The sequence below is a fragment of the Hibiscus syriacus genome, unplaced genomic scaffold, assembly GCF_006381635.1.
Source record: "Hibiscus syriacus cultivar Baekdansim isolate YM2019G1 unplaced genomic scaffold, ASM638163v2 tig00005974_pilon, whole genome shotgun sequence".
Lineage (NCBI taxonomy): Eukaryota > Viridiplantae > Streptophyta > Magnoliopsida > Malvales > Malvaceae > Hibiscus > Hibiscus syriacus.
In genome coordinates this window covers 1,835,735-1,854,019 of record NW_024062076.1, presented here as the reverse complement: position 1 = coordinate 1,854,019, position 18,285 = coordinate 1,835,735, and the positions used below count along the sequence as shown (strand labels likewise).

The 18,285-nt window shown below is 33.8% G+C and overlaps 1 non-coding gene across 1 annotated transcript; it reads left to right on the top strand.

The window, feature by feature from the left end:
• The first annotated feature begins 268 nt into the window (after positions 1–268).
• On the top strand, positions 269–463 carry LOC120200514. Its single transcript, XR_005523561.1, has one exon. It is a non-coding gene; the product is annotated as a U2 spliceosomal RNA (small nuclear RNA).
• The last annotated feature ends 17,822 nt before the right edge of the window (positions 464–18,285 follow it).

Genomic DNA, 18,285 nt, shown 5'->3' with positions numbered 1-18,285 from the left:
TAACTAATATTAATTTAATGAATGTAAATATGAAATAACATGTGGTTGAAGTTGTTGATCATGTAACCATGAAGAGAATGGCATTGGCAAATATTGATTATCACCAATGAAACTGCTTTCTGCGAGAATTGCCTTTAAAACCAAAGCAGTTTGTTTTCAGAAGCAACTTAGAAATGAGCTGTTGCATGTAATGTCCCACATGGTTGAGGTATGAAGGGAAACAACAAGAAGCTACTTATACAACCAATGGGATTGAACATTGGAAAGCATACCTTTCTCGGCCTTTTGGCTAATATCAAGTGTAATATCTATTTTTATCAGTTTAATACATGATACATGGACCAATGGTCCACACGATATTAAATTTATTTTTTGAGGGGAGGGTCCACCACAGTAGCTTGCTATTGGGACTCTCGAGCGTCGCCCTAGTGTTGTACTATTGCTCAGGCCTGGCACACCCCACCCAATCCCAAGTTTAATGTTTCTATTCCATTTTTAACTATGAATAACCATGCCTCAGTTTTATTTATTTGTTGTTTGAACTATGTTCTGGTAATTTAACTTTTAAATTATTTCCTTTTTAGTTATTATCAGTTTTTAAACCATGTAACTTTCTAAGCTCAATATGATTGTCCCCTTAGTCTAAGAATCAATTCATTAAGTCACCATGATACCTCAAAATTAGCGGTTGAATTATCAAATTTATGAGTCACGAGGGTTCCATTACAAATTAAGTTCATAATACTCAATATTCGATCAGGGTAGTCCGACCTTGTTACAAACTGTTAGATTAGTCACTTGAGTGACCTTGTACAGAATTGTTGCTAAAAATCTCATTCGATTCATTAATACAACCTATTATTCATTTCCAAACTTAAACATACAAAAATTCATACTAAACCAACTTATATGTGTTAGGGGTATTTTTGTCTCTTCACAATATCATACGAAAAAACTTGCCCACAATTTATATAAAAACCTATATGACACTAAATGTATTAACATAAAGCATACAAATTTTCAGAACAATCAGACCTCATATCGACCCTTAATTAAACATACAACCTGTTTAGGAACTAGGTTAAAATAAACATGTATTATTATTATTTGGTTAGGATATAACCCATTTTTTATTCTAATCCCTTTCCCCAACGTGAACCCGAACCCCTTTCCCAAAATCCACAAATTCTTCCCCAATCCCTAGCTTGTTACCCTTCCTCCATCGATCCACCTTACTCCGACCGACAGTGTAGATCACCACCACCTCCAATCAGAGCGCCATGCCGTCGCATCCAAAATTCCTCTATCAATTCACCGTAAGCCACCGCTGATCGTCATGAAAAGGTACGAGAATGTTCAAGGAAAAACCCAAACCCCGATTTTATCTCTTTTCAATTTTGACCACCATGGACAACCATTGGTCGCGTCACCATCACTAAACGACTTATCATCCCAGCCCGAGAAAAACCCGACCCATCATGTATCGGTTAGCATCGTCGTTCGCCAGTGAGAGTAGTTTGAAGTTTCATCGGAGAACTCCAAATTTCACTGCTATTTCTGTATTTTATGGCCGATGTCGTCATCGTGTTAACACACCACCACTGTCACGAAGATACTCGTTCTATTCTGACCAAAACCCATTTGGGTTTGTCCCCTCACCATAGTGGTTACTCCGTCCATTGAGGGTAAACTCTAATTTCCTTTTTTTGTTTAATTATTTTGCATTTTGGGCTGAATATTTAACTTGTATATGTGTTGAAACATTGATTAGAGGCTCATGGGAAGATCGACCGTTAAAAACAACCCCCGTAGCTGTCGTACGAGGCACCATGCGTCGACAGTGTGCGTGGGGCTCTTTTACTCGTCTAGAAGCCTTCTATAATTATCTAAGTGGACGGAACTGTCCCAACCTGTTCTAAACCGGGTCTGTATGACTCGACTGAGTGAACCCGAATCGGTCAAGCTGAGTCAACTCACTGAGTCATCCAGGTTGAGTCAACTCGAATAGCATTAACTCGTTGACTTTGACCAGAGTTTATTTTGACCTTCGACCAGTTTGACTATTGAGTTTGACCAAAAAGTCAATTTTTTTGGAAAGTCATTTTTATGTTTTCGGCATCCTGAGCTCGAATTCAAAGTCCGTTTTGCCAAATTCAAACTCGATAAGCTGTTTTTTAGTTTTTATCTTCAAATTCAATTTTGTTTTTCTATTAAGTTATGTTTCTAACGTAAATTCATTTGCTATGTATCTGAGACTTTATGGGTCGTGGACTTAAAGTTTGAGGGTGATCGAATAGAGTTTAAATAGTCGATCAATGTGTCTTGTAAATCAAGGTAATACTTTACTACCCATTTCATGTTGTACGGTACAAGTTAGGTATTGACTAATGCATAAATAAATATGATTGGGCTTGGAATAAATATTAATTATTCTAAACCTATAATGATCCTGGTAAAATGTCGAAATGCCATTCGGATACAAATATAACATGATTTACCTCTGATAGTGTAAACAACTTGGAGTAAGTGAATGAACTAGGACAAACCCTAAAAATACCTTAAACCTAAGCATTGAACTACCTCTAAATGTCTTGGAACACAACCGACACTCATTGGTCGCTCTAGATACGATTGCAATACAGAAATAAATAATATCATTGGGATAGATGTTCATCTTCTCGATACTCATTCTAATGGTGGCGTGATGGTGACTAGTTCAACTAGTGTAATCAATATTGAGAAATGAATATTTGGAAGGATATCAGCCCGAATGATTAGTGAGTTCCGCGATGTTGATATCTGTTCAACCTTATTTGACCAAAAACCATGATAATTCAATATAAATATTGAATTGGACAAATTATCGTTAAATTATTAAGTATTATTTCAAGACCAAAATGACAAAAATAACCCAATAGAGTAAAATTACAAAAATTCCATTGCATTGCAAAAAGACCAAGATTACCCTAAAAGTGTAAAATAACCCTTAAAGGACATTTCTAACCAAATTACTAGTAATGGTACTTACGTTTAGATTAATCAGAATTACCGAAATATCCTTGAACTATGAAACAACTAAAACAACCTCTAATATTCAAATGACCAAAATACCATGAACCCTAAATAACTAGACTACCTTAAACTCTAAGATGACCAAAGTAACCTCAACTGTTGAAGCGGCCTGTTATCATAATGACTTAAAATAAGTGGACGTTCCTGGTAGATTTTAGAAACACATATAAACCTAAGTTTTGTATCGTCGTTTAAGGTGAACCATGACCCAAGTACATCGACCATTCCATATATTGTTGCAATTCATAAATAAATTAAATACCCCCAAAATATTTGTTCATCTGGTGAAGATGTATTCGATGTTGATTATAAAAGAGGTTCATTTAATTAGTGCAATTAGTACTAGGGAATGAATATCTATAAAGTATCCTGACCCAAATGATTGGCAAGTATCGCAGTGTTGAAATCTGATTAGTACGTCATGACTCAAGTATGATGATTCTATATAGTATTAAATATTGAAAATTATCGCCCAACCATTATTAGGTTAAATTACTAAGAATTTTCCAAGAATCAAATGTCTAAAGTGGCCCTACTTGCATGAATAATGGAATTATTCTAGTCATATATGAATTTTAAATTATTCTATCGTAAGGTTCCTGAACATCTTCCTGATACACTTGAATCCTAAATGGTATTAAAGTAACGATTCCTAAATGTCTAATTAGATTCGTTAGTAATTAAACCTTTTTTATATGGATAACATACTTGAAATCCAATCAATCTATAGAATTTCTACGTTTTCCTTTCTTGATAATGATCAAACACCATCGAAAATAACTGAATTTTCTAGTGTGTTCCCTACGTGCTATATGATCGTTTTAACTATTTTGAAACGTGATTTACCAAAATTACTGATTTACTAACTTACTGATATACGGGTTAACTATTTTTGTACAATGTCTATCTGATATATGCTATATGATTACTTGTTTTCACTGGAAGATATAATTATGTTGATTTACGGACCATTGAATCCACTACTTACTTTATCATTTGTTTTATTGAGATATTATTTTTGGTAGGATACTGGAGTATAGAGGTTCAACTTTGATCAAGCTTGTAATTCCTTACAGACCTAAGGTGACCCTTGGGTAGGCTCTTAGGCCCCAAGGAATTCCTTGGGTAGGCTCTAAGGCACCAAGGCACTCCCTTAGCATGGGAATGTATTTTGGTGTACGGATGGAGGGTATTTATGTGATTTAAATAACTACATTGTCATTTTTTCAACATTTTGCTGGATCATGATATTGATATTATAGGTACTGCTCACTCTGATTTCTACTAGATATTGTATGTGTAAGAGTCTGGAGTCTGGAGGTTAAGCTCTAATCAAGTTGGTAATTCATTACAGACCTAAGGTATTCCTTGTTAGGCCCATAGGCCCCAAAGTACTTCCTTAGGGTGGCACATTTGTTGTGTGTTTAGGGTAAGTCCTTATGGTGCAGTGTTGGGGAAACTACATATCAGTGTTCGGTTGGATAGTATTACTATTCTTTTAAAATATGTTTTAAACTACTAATGTTATTAAAGGATATGTACACATTTATCTTTTTTGTGGGAACACGCTAGACTCCCCAATTTAATCTTCTGAATCTGTCTCTCTGAATACATCATTCATACCGTAAATTGATCTGTTTGGCTGAGGGATCGATCCTTAGTGTAAAGGGATAGATACATTTTCTGGTCATAGCCATTGGATTGATCCACTCACACGAGAGATCGATCCTTTCTATAGGACAATGCATTTAAAGGCCAGGACTTGCATCAAATGGAAACTTAGCATGTATCATTTTCATGTAACTCACAACTCATATAGACACTTTTCATGCCATAATATGAACTAGGGTTGCACATGTATTTAAACCTTTCATGTACCATATCATATACCATATCATACCACATATAGGTGCATCAAAAATAGTGGACACAATTCAAAGAAAATGTTGGAAATTTATCGGCAAAGGAAATGACCAATCATACTTCTTTAAAACGTACAAGCTTTTAATTAACCCAAAATATCGACAATAATTACACGAAAACCTAGAATAAGGGATTAACCTACTCCTATGTTTCTAAATAAAATAAGGTTTGTGCAAACCTGCAATCAAACCGTACACTTATAGAAACAATGAGCAACTAACAATAACCACGTCAATGGGTCGTAACCGTTTTTTCGGTTGAAACGATTGTTTAATTGTTTTAAAAACAGTTTCAACTTTATATTTGGGAAAATTGACGGTTTTGAATTGATTTGGAATAATTTGGATAGAGTTGTCATCAACCTTTGGACTAGGTGGGTCGAATAACTAAAAATGTCTAAAAAAACAATTTTTAGAAAAATCATTTTTAATACAGAAATTGGTCTGCGTTTTCCAAAGATTCAATTAAAATGGGTTCGGGAGTCGGTTTCTGCGTTTTCCAAAGATTCAATTAAAATGGGTTCGGGAGTCGGTTACGCATGGGGAAGGATTAGCACCCCCACAACGCCCAAAATTGGTACTGTTTAGCTCACACGTTGTCGTAATAGTGAAAATCATGAATTAAATATAAAATTAAATTATGATCCCTTATAACAATAATGATGTAAATTTTACGATATTCTAAAGTACCAAAATATATTAAATTATCCAACCTTTAGAAAGATAAAGACTATTTGATTATTAAAAATATCGAGACCATGTCTTAAATGAGATATAACAACCTTTTCTAGACAAATTTAAATAGTCGAACATTTTTTTTTCTTCCATTCCCAAATTTTAAAATAATGAATCAATTTTAGGTGTCACTATGGGATGCACTTTTAATCTTAAATTGTCAAAAGAGGCCCTCTAATAATTTAATACAATCCATTTAAAACTATTTTAAATAAAAAGGGCATCATCCTTAATCTAATTATGTAATGATAAATCGAGTTATACATGTGAGGATATCATACAATTTGAATAAATATATGACTAGGCAAACATACAAAATGAATTTGTACGTATACTAAATTATAACCAATTATTAAAACAAAAAAAACATTATTAATATATACATATATATTATATTAAAATTTATAAATTTAAAAAGTTTGTTCTATAAATGTTGCTCCAAATACTTTTTAATTGCAATGTTAGTTTTCACGTAGTATTTGAAAAAGAAGATAAAAGAATCAATTTAATATGAAATCCTATAAGTGGAGCTTCTTGAAATAATAGAGAATATAATATTTATAAGATTGAAGAACCATAATATGTCGATTTAGTGACGAACGAATTTGAAAAATAGATGAAAGAACGCATTTCCTTTTAACCGATGACTAAATTTCAATAAATATGAAATTAAACATGTAAATTAAAAATAAACTAGTGACCCTAAACTATAATTTTACCAAAACTTTTTAATATATAACCTAAACTAAACTATACCTAAGCTATTCTCACGTTTAAAAAAAAAACACACAACCACTCACCTTCTCCCTTCTCTCCCTTTCTTCTACAATTACTAACCTACACAGCCAAAACCCATAACCAGAAAACAACAAAGACCCACGCTCCGGTCGTCTTCTTTGGTGATTCGGTGAGAACAAGACCCGAGCCAAGTAACCCCAAAGTGTTCAAATAACACCCCATAATCCCGATCCAGTATTAACATCACCAAACACGCTCACAAATGGCCCCTAAACCTCCTTGAATTCTCAGCTATCCACTTTCTTCAACAACCTTTGTCCCCTCTCGTGCTATGCTCAACTCTACAACAATGGTGTGGTGCTCGAAATATTACGGTAAGCTTAAACCTTATTTATTTCTATTTTTTTTAAAACCCCGATAGATGATAACCCAATACCAAAAATAAAGACATGCAAAGACTCAAATCACTCTTGGAAATCCTACCCAACTACGACAACTGTATCACCTCGGCAGTGAAACCATACAGTCTACATCCATTCACTTTCAACAACAAAGCTATACCGAAGGTATAAACTCTTATTTTCAGATTTTAGGATTTGCATTTAATTTGAAAATAATTAAAACAATTGAAGAAAATGTAAAAATTAATGTAAATAACGATGAAGAAAAACCTTGTATGAATTGAATTTCTCTTTGTATTACCCTGGTTTGCTGAAAAAAGTGAACTCCTCTGTTTCCTTTGATGGAAATATCGTACAATGTTTTTCGTTTCCCTCTCCTCCTGTTGGTTATTTTTTCTGTCTAATTTCTCGTTTTTTCTTTCCCCTGATAATTTTTTATTCTCACCGAATGTTCCCCCCACTCTTTTTTTTCTCTCGATTCCTCTTCGATTTTATTGTTGAAATCTTCACCGAATCTCCTTGGCTGTATTTGCATTTTCTTTGCATTTGGTATGATGTTGATGGGTTAGGTGAAATAATTAATTTTGCTTGACTTTGGTGCATGTGACTTGATGAATTCGATTGAAATGGCCCGAGCTGTTGGTGAGGATAAGATCTTGTCATTGACACAGAGGCTAATTGGAGTTGGCAGTGGCTTTAGCTGATGTCTTTTAGGGTTTCATAACCCTAATTCAACTGGGTTGGGTCTACTGTTCGTATCCAAATTTGGGTCTTGGGTGTTATTATCTGTTGGGTTGTTGATGCTTGTAATCTGGGCCAAAGTTGGGCTTCAGGTTAACTGTTGTAACTGGGCCTGCAAATGTAATAATAATAATAATAATAATAATAATAATAATAATAATAATAATAATAATAATAATAATAATAATAATATAAACCCGGACTAAAACGGGTGTCTACAGCTGTCCCTCTTTGCACATTCTTGTGTTAACATGAATAGGGCAAAGACGAAAAAGACAACTAGTTTTTGTCCGGTTTTCCTTTTTAGCGTGTGATTTGGATATCCTTCGTTGTAAAGCATTGGATTGAACAATTTCTTCTCATTATGAACTTCTTCTCTCTTATTGGATGAGTTCTTCTCATTATGAACTCTTCATTGGAAATACTGATGCAAGGTTGAACAAGTTCTTCTCATTATGAACTTCTTCTTCCTCTTTGGATGAGTTCTTCTCATTATGAACTCTCCATTGTAAATATTGATCCACCTCATTCTGTGATGGAATTGAATCAATGTTTAACAAGTTCTTCTAATTATGAACTTATCCTCCCTCATTGGATGAGTTATTCTCATTATGAACTCTCCATTGAAAATATTGAGTCACCTCCTTCTACGGTGGACTTGAAACCAAGGTTGAACAAGTTATTCTCATTATGAACTTCTTATTTCTCATTGGATGAGTTCTTCTCATGAACACTCCACTGAAAATTTTGATCCACCTCTTTCTTTGATGGAATCAAACCAAGGCTGAACAAGTTCTTCTCATTATGAACTTCTTCTTCCTCATTGGATGAGTTCTTCTCAGTATGAACTATCCACTGAAAATGTTGATCCACCTCTTTCTTTGATGGAATCAAACCAAGGTTGAACATGTTCTTCTCATTATGAACTTCTTCTTCCTCATTGGATGAGTTCTTCTCATTATGAACTCTTCTAGAAATATTGGTTCACCTCCTTCTATGGTGAATTTGAAAGGAACAAGTTCTTCTCATTATGAACTTCTTCCTCGTTGGATGAGTTCTTCTCATTATGAACTCTCTATTGGAAATGTTGATCCATCTCTTTCTGTGATGGACTTGAAAGGAACAAGTTCTTCTCATTATGAACTTTCTCCTTTAGGACGAGTTCTTCTCATTATGAACTCTTCTGAAAATGTCAATCCCTCAAGCGAGGTGTCACTGATTCGAAATGCATTGAATCGAGTGATAGGTCGAACAAGCTCTTCTCATTATGAACTTTTACTCCCTCTATCGGATGAGTTCTTCTCATTATGAACTCTCCATTGGAAATATTGATATGTTTTTCTTCTCTTTGAAATTTTCAGACCTGCAAAAGATTATCATGTGTCAGTAATAATTGTGTTTGAAGTACCCAAAGGTATTGACCCAAAGGTTCTCGAATCTTTATTGAGATCCATTTCTTTCAATGGTGAAAAATATGGATTGATTCTTTGCTGAAGTCGTGAAATGAAATCTTTGTTGCCTTCTTGAATTCCTGTCAGAAATTTAACACTTGATGAAAATTAATAAGAAACTTGTTTTAATAGAAGCTCTCTCGAGTGAGATAAATTTTGTTTCGGAGGAAAATTATCTCAAGCAAGACGAAGTAAGTTTTAAGAAAAACCATCTCAAGTGAGATTCAATTTCTTGTTTCAAGGGAAAGCTGTCTCAAGTGAGATGAATTTGATTTTAAGAGAAACCATTTTAAGGGAGACAAAACTTTGTTTCAAGAGAAACTGTCTCAAGATATACAAATTTTTTTCAAGGGAAACGTTCTCAAAATTGTGTTTCAAGAGAAACTATCTCAAGGGAGACAAAATTTTTTCAAGGGAAACTGTCTCAAGGGAGACAAAATTTGTTTAAAGGGAAATTGTCTCAAGAGAGAATTTTTTTTGTTTCGAGGGAAATTGTCTCAAGAGAGACAAAAAAAATTTGTTTCGAGGGAAACTATCTCAAGCGGGATAAAATCTTTTGTTTTGAAGAAAAACAATCTCAAACGAGATAAAATCTTTTGTTTCGAGGAAAAACAATCTCAAGCGAGATAAAATCTTTTGTTTCGAGGAAAAACAATCTCAAGTGAGATAAAATCTTCTGTTTCAAGGAAAAACAATCTTGAGCGAGATAAAATCTTTTGTTTCAAGGAAAAACAATCTTAAGTGAGATAAAATCTTATGTTTCAAGGAAAAACAATCTTGAGCAAGATAAAATCTTCTGTTTCAAGGAAAAACAATCTTGAGTGAGATAAAATCTTATGTTTCAAGGAAAAACAATCTTGAGTGAGATAAAATCTTATGTTTCAAGGAAAAACAATCTTGAGCAAGATAAAATCTTATGTTTCAAGGAAAAACAATCTTGAGCGAGATAAAATCTTCAGTTTCAAGGAAAAACAATCATGAACGAGATAAAATCTTCTGTTTCAAAGAAAAACAATCTTGAACGAGATAAAATCTTCTGTTTCAAGGAAAAAGAATCTTGAATGAGATAAAATATTCTATATTAAATGAGACTGTCTCAAGCGAGACAAAATTTGTTTGAGAATGTTGAATCTGAAGATGATTTCTCCCTCTTGCTGAGGATGTCTTGTTGTCTTTTCTCTAATTTTTTCCTGAAAGATCTGCAAAAAATGTAGCTGAATGCAACTATTATGAATGAATGTTTTATGCAAAGATGCAAATTCGTGTAGGTGTAATGCATGACTTTTTTATATGCAAATGATGTTCTTATGAATGCAAAAAAAATGTTGATGCAATCTTCATTTGACTTCAAAATGGTGAACTCGGTCTTCCTTCACTTAGTCAAAATGTCATTTCAAGTTGGCATTTCTGATGAACCATCTGATCCACTTGTATCTTTGTGTTTTCTTTGTTTCATTAAAGCCTCAAAAGAAATGTTTCATTTGTGTAACTCTTACCAAAATCAGAATTATGATCTTGATGCCCCATTTTGTCTTGGATAACACCAGCTTTCTTTTCTTGGAGTTGTGTAGAAATCCAATAAAGCTTTCATCTTGGAAAAGAGAATCTATCATCTTTAAAAAATGTAGATATAGATATGCTAAACTCATCATAGATTAATTAGGAGAACAACGTCTGTTCTAATTTGACTTTTGAAACATATTACAAGGAAGATTTATCCTTATTCATTTCCTGTCTCCATATCCAATCAGATCTTGAACAATGCTATTTGGACCATATGATTTCGAGATGCTTAACAACAACCTGTTGTTAACCTTAGTTGACTTCACTAGTTTCTCGTTGTTAAAATTTTAGCTCCTCTTTTGTGGAAAGAAATCTTCATCATTTCTCACTTCTAACCTTGGGGTTGAAGAAGTCAAAATTCATCTTGGACCAAAAAATGGAAATACCAATATGATTGCAACATTGGTTCAACAGCATAATCACTGGTTCGTAAAACATTTGACAACACATTCATCATTTCATGTAGCTTCTGCTCAGATTTTCGTAAAACATTTGACAACACATTCATTCATTCCTATGGCTTCTGCCCAAATTTCTTGTCAGTGAAGCTCTTTGCATAATGTTCGGAGATTTTGTAGGACTTCACTTAAGAACAAAGTTCAGTGAAACCACAAGTGTGATGCTTTAACTGCCAGCATCAAATCACCAGAATAATGCAACTGCCTGATGAACAAAGCAATTATGTATAGTCAACTCCACTGTCACTATTTCACCATTTTCATTCTTCATATCTTTCTATCTCATTGGAAATATTTGCTCAAATCAATGATCTTGACACATAATGATATGGTCCTTCAGCATGCCCCAGTATTTGCTGATATGAACGTTCAAAATGCATTCAAATTGTTTATTGCTAATATGAGCTTTCAAAATGCCTCATCATAAGCTTTCAAAATGCCCCATATGAATCATTGATGTCATTTCATGCTGATGTGAGCCTTCAAGATGCCCCACATGGAACATTTCTTTCTAAATTGGGCCTTCAAAATGCCACATCCTTCAAGTTAAAAGGTTCATTCTCGATGTCCATTGAATTTGAATCTCATGATTCCCACGAGGTAGAACTTTGATAATGCCCCTATTTGTGGATCATTGTGGCTCTATTCGTGCCCAAATCTGTTTATCTTGAATGCTCTCATTCTGGTGTTACTAAACAATAATGTTGTTAAGTAACTTTGAGGGATTATCTTCATGTTATCACAAACTTAAGAAGTGATCAATCTTTTTAACAGAAATGACTGAGATATGTTCTTCTTCTGAGTAAGGTGGTCATCTTCTACTTGACTGGTTGCATTCTTTCCTTTTTGCTACATACTGGGATATGTGCTCCTTTTGAATGAGACAATCATCATATTCTTATCAGGTTGTTGATAATGTCACAAGAGAGTGTTACAAGTTCTCTCCTCCAACCCTCTTGATCTTCCGGACCACTTGCTTTCAAGACTGTGAAGTGTTTCCTCATTTTGGCATCGCTCATTCTTTTTTTTCAAGTAGAGGCATAAGACTCCTTAACTTGCTTCAAGAACCTTTCTCATTTGAGACTTTCCTGTTTGAAAATGTTTTCCTCCTTTATTTATCAAAGAATAAAAGAATTTTGTAAAGTATTGTTCTTTATAGGTTCACAATAGAATAAAATCATAAGCATGAGTTTAAAGAATATCAAAAGAATTAACAACTCTTTAATGTTTTAAAGTTATAATTCTTTGACAAGTATCATGATTTATGGGTAAATTTCAGGTTGGCTTTCCTATTTTCTATGGTTACATCTATTGAAGATGTCACTCCTCTCTCACTCTTTGTGAACATTGCCACATGCCTCACTTTTATGACTTGGTATTTTAACCGGATGCGGACAAAAAGGCACAACTAGCATAGCCAATTACTAGACCATCTAGAATACCTCTATTTCACTTCTCTGAAATCTTCCCTTTAACCAAAGCAATGCGAAAATATCGATCTAAAAATGAAATTTCTGTGTGCTCGTGTGAAATTGACTATAACAGGTGTTCCTTAACTCTCTTAGTCAATATTTACCGAAAATCTTTATTTATAAAATTTGCCATGGTCTGGCTAGATGAAATCAGTTGTATTTTAATTTGCCTTTATTAGGCTAGCTGAAGAGTTCATCTCATCACAAAGTCTTCGACTTGACAATCGTAGTGGAGCATACACCGAATTGCCAAGTACCCGATCAAGGTCATGGTTTGAATATAATCTATTCATAAAGCCAGGGCTTTCGAGTTTCCTCTATAACCAATTGCCTTAGCGAAATAGCTCAGCTTTATTACATATAATATTATAATAAGCTAGCTGAATATTATCCATAAAGTCGGGGCTATTAACCAAATGCTCTAGAGGGACAACTCAAGCTTTATTGTATATATAATAATATACATGGATATATAACTCTTAAGAAAAACCTGTTATATCCTAGTTGGATTGGTGGAAATCAGAAAATCTCATTGTTAGAGTTCAATTCCCAAGCAACTGACTTTACCTAATTGTGAAGATTTCATCATCGAACGTCATCAATAGAAAGTAATCTAGACAATTTCGCAAAGTCACACAAAATATGCCCCATGTTGTACGCTCCTATATGTAAATACCAAGCCTTTTATCTATTTTCTTGCACTGGAGAAGGCTATCTCATATTTGTAGAAGGGTACAATGTTTGGGTATATTTCATCTGAAGTCAAGTCAAGGTCCTTGTTTTACCAGTTTCCAATCTTTATAATTTGTCAAAGATGTGTAACTCTAATCATAAAGAGTTTTTAATCCTGTTGATATTCAAAGAACTGCAAGATTGCAAAATTGATTCAATGCTCATAACCTTAAAAGCAACAAAAATTTATTTATTACACAAAAGGCAGAGAAATGAACAAAAAGCAAGTTCAAACAAGATGCTGAAAATAGAAAGTACTACAGTGGTTGATAACAACTTCCACTTATTTATCTATCATGCCCCATTGCTCCTTTAATGTTAGGTGTATAATCGGCCCACTTTTCCTCATTTGCCCCCATTTCTTGATCATTTCTCTTGTCAGGTCTTCATTATCAACGAGCCTTTCTATCTCTTCCATCAATGGTATACACTTGTCAGTATGATGGCCCAAAGCCCCTAGATGAAAATCGCAAGCACTATTCAGGTCATATCCATAAGCAGATGGACTAGTCTTCACTCTTAATGTCCTTGGAGTGAGGTATTGATTCTTGATTAAAGGGAATAGTAAGTTGGAAATGGGCACTTGAAAAACCTTGAGGGTCATATTTTCCCAAGACATCGTTTGCGGCCAGTCTCGGGTTACCTCTCCTTTAGCTTCTTGCTTGTCATTTCCCACACTTATCTCATTTTTCAGTATCAGAGAGGTCTCAAAAGTTAGATCATTTATCTCTGCCTCACATGCCTTGTTTTCCTTGATTTTTCTCATTCATCTTTTTACTTCATCTTCCGTTTGCACTTAATTTCTTACCTCATCAACACCATTCAGGGAGCTGACACCCAATTGTCTGACTGAAATAGACTGATTGTTAACATCCTCCTCTATAACTCCATGAGTTAAAAGATCTGGGACTTGTCGCTTGAAGTTGCTGCAATTCTTGATAAAGTGTCTTCAGGCTCCGACATGATATTCAAAAGAAACTTTTTCATTATGCCATCTCAGATAAGAGGCAGTAGAGGCTTAGCCAGTTATGGAGCAATCAGTTGGGCTTGTAGCAACTTGGGATATAACTGGTTGTACGAAAGTTCTTTTGACCTCACTTTCTCCTTGCCATATTGAGGACCTTGTGACTGATCATTGAGATGTTCATTTTAAAGGTTCAATGTTTGACCAACGTCTTGGGAGAGATATTTGTTTGCAGATATCCCTTCATCGAAACGTTTTGAGCTTCTGAGGAGATTAGGTTTTCCATTTTCAAAGCATAACAATTCTTCCTTGATGAGGTTTTAAACTTTTAATCTCAGTATCGCACAATTTTTCGTGGATTGGCTAAACTCTCCTGAATGATAGCTGCATGAATTTTTGACACCTTGCCAATCTGGACGTAAATAAGTATTAGGCCTTGGAGGAATAGACATTAGGAGCCCACTTTCAAAGAGAAAGGGTAATAAGTCCGAATATGAGATCAGAATCGAAATCAGAGGTATCATATTCTTCTTCTTTCTATTCTTTTTAGTAATCTTTACTGGCATTTGAACCTCCTCTATGCCTCTCTTCTTTGAGTCTAGCTCCACTTTCGTAACAGAAGTTTCACCCTTAACTTCTCCTTTTCCCAGTATGATCTCTGTAGCATTTTCTAGAATCATACTTGATTTTTGGAGTTGACTTGAATTACCATATCCCTTAACAGGTTCTTGATCATTTTCTGCCATCGCATTGGTTGCACCACTATCATTCTAATTATCATTCGAAGTCTTCATCTTTTCTTGCATAATAGGATCCTCTTATGATTTATCCCCATATATTATAGTAACCATCATGCTCATCAACTTGGACATCTGTTCCCTGAATTTAACTTGGAAATTCCTTGCTTCATCAATCATTTCGTGTTGAATCTTGATAAGTTGCTCTTGGAGTTTATCGATTATACCAAACCTTGCTACAATCTCATTCATGGTTCTTATCATTCTCTAGAAAGACCAAGTTTACTCCAATTTGATTTTGAAAATTCTGTCATAGAATCCTCCATAAATTATTCTCATATTTTCATGATTTAAAGCATGTATAATAGTTTGAAACAAAATTCAAATGCATGATGTAAGATTGAAACTATAAATATAACTATGCAAAGATGCAAATGCAAAAAATGAAAATATAAATACAAATGTAAAAATGCAAATATGCAAATACAAATGCAAATGCAAAAGGTATCGATTTCTAAAAGTAATCATTCTTAGAAAGAGTTTTATTCTTCCAAAAGAACTTTCATCTTTACAAGAAAGATCAATTCTACAAATACGGTTTAGCCTTTTTATTTAACTTCATGATCTCAGTTATGATCACAATAACTTTCTCCTCTTTCCAGAAATGATTTTGAATCCAAACGGTGAGTATTTGAGTGCAACATTTGAATCATCTTCCCTTAAATCTATAGTAATCATTTAGGGATCAAAAAGTATCTACCAAGATAGCCAGTGCAAGACTTATACCTTTCTCCAATTTGTCCAATAGATCTGCAACATCAACCTCAACATGTAGCAAAGTCTTTGAGAATATCACTAGATCATGTATAGCCATAGAAAAGGTGAATAATTCCTTATCTTCATTTATGTGCACTAGTATCACCTTCTTGAGACAATGCCGTAGAAAATACTCCATTTCTACCATTTATTGGATGTGTTCTACTATCAGTAATCTTGTAATCTTCACAAGCTTTCTTTTGAATGATTGGACTTTCGGAAGTCTGTAATGAATTATATCCACCTGAATGCTTTCAAAGTTAAATAGAGCAGTACTCTTCTATTGTTGGTGTCAAATCTTGTCTTTTGAAAGTGAAACATTTGTATGTGGAATTCTGACATAAGACCAGAGCTTTAAGCAATGAATCATCTATCTTTACGCAGAGGAGATAAACCATGTCACCATATTTCTTGTGAAATTTATCCTGAATAACTATTCTTTAAATATCCCAAATCTCTATAAACTCTTGTAGATCATTCTTGCTTGAGATTGACATTGACATCTGTGAGCATTTGTGATATGAAATCCCCAGAAAAATTATATCTTTTTGCCCTTTGTGTTTCTTTAGATTAAGCTCGAACCGTTGGATTAGATTCTTCCTTGTTATGAAAATTCTTTTCCATTTCAATGATCGCTCTTCTAATCTGATGATTACTTGGTTTAATCAACACATTTCTTAATCAATTGATTATGCAAATGCGAAGATGCAAATGCAGATGCAAAAGTGATGTAATGCAAAGAATGACAAAAAAATGGCATAGGCAAAAGAAAAGAGATAAATTAGTATGGGCGAAATAATCAATAAAAATAAAAGATGCTATTTAAAGATAAATATAACACCTACCCAATCATGATATCTACCCGATCATGCTTTTAATAGATAGTGATCCTACTCAAACATGCTTTCTACCCAAAATAATTATTTTCAATGAAATGATCCTAACCTCATGGTATCTAGTTCGCATGATGTTATTCAACAGAAATAAAAAGGTTCAGAAACGCTCCTCTTTTGTGTACACTTAATTTGGGTACCTACTGACAGTCAGAGGTTTGGTATGTCTATACCTAGGGTGACCAATCTAGGGTTCAGTATATGCATGGTTTTGGCTCTAACGGGAAAAGGTACTCAAATTATCCTTGATGTCGGTGCCCCCTTGGGCTACCAAACCCTTAATCCTGACCCATTACAGGCTCGTGTGGATTGAGTTCAATTCGAGAGGATATATTCCCTTATGTCCATGCGGAGAAATAATTTATCTCACATAGACATAAGGTATATGACCCCCAAAGATTACTTGCTAAAACCCGTGCAGAGAAACAAATTATCTCACGTAGGTTAAGCTTTCATCTCAACTTAAAGGGAGAAAGCTCGTAAGTGAGCTTATGGTATGCAAATGAACGTGATGTGTGTGAGGAGGAACATTCAACCCTTTGACTCAAACGAAAAACGAAACCTGTCGATAAACTTGGATAAATCTAAAAGCAAAAATCGAAATGTTAGTATGACAATAAAAATAATGAAGCAATTACAAACGTCAATAAATAAATCATAAATTAACTAAAAACTTGAACTCATAATTTCCATCACAACGACAATGTATAAACGACTTACATCATGACTCTCTAAAAAACGTCCCCAGTAGAGTCCCCAAGTTGTCGTAACCGTTTTTTCGGTTGAAACAATCGTTTAATTGTTTTAAAAAACAGTTTCGAATTTAAATTTGGGAAAATTGACGGTTTTGAATTGATTTGGAATAATTTAGATAGTGTCGCCATCAAAATTTGGACTAGGTAGGTCGAATACCTAAAAATGTCTAAAAAAAATAATTTTAAGAAAAATCATTTTTTAAGACAGAAATTGGTCTGTGTTTTCCAAAGATTCAATTAAAACGGGTTCGGGAGTCGGTTACGCGTGGGGGAAGGATTAACACCTCCACAACGCCCAAAATTGGTACTGTTTAGCTCACACGTTGTCATAATAGTGAAAATCATGAATTAAATATAAAATTAAATTATGATCCCTTATAACAATAATGATGTAAATTTTACGATATTCTAAAGTACCAAAATATATTAAATTATCCAACCTTCAGAAAGATAAGACTATTTGATTATTAAAAATATCGAGACCATGTCTTAAATTAGATATAACAACATTTTCTCGACAAATTTAAATAGTCGAACATTTCTTTTTTTTCCATTCCCAAATTTTAAAATAATGAATCAATTTTAGGTGTCACTATAGGATGCACTTTTAATCTTAAATTGTCAAAAGAGGTCCTCTAATAATTTAATACAATCCATTTAAAACTATTTTAAATAAAAAGGGTATTATCCTTAATCTAATTATGTAATGATAAATCGAGTTATACATGTGAGGATATCATACAATTTGAATAAATATATGACTAAACTTATAGGCAAACATACAAAATGAATTTGAACGTATACTAAATTATAACCAATTATTAAAACAAAAAAA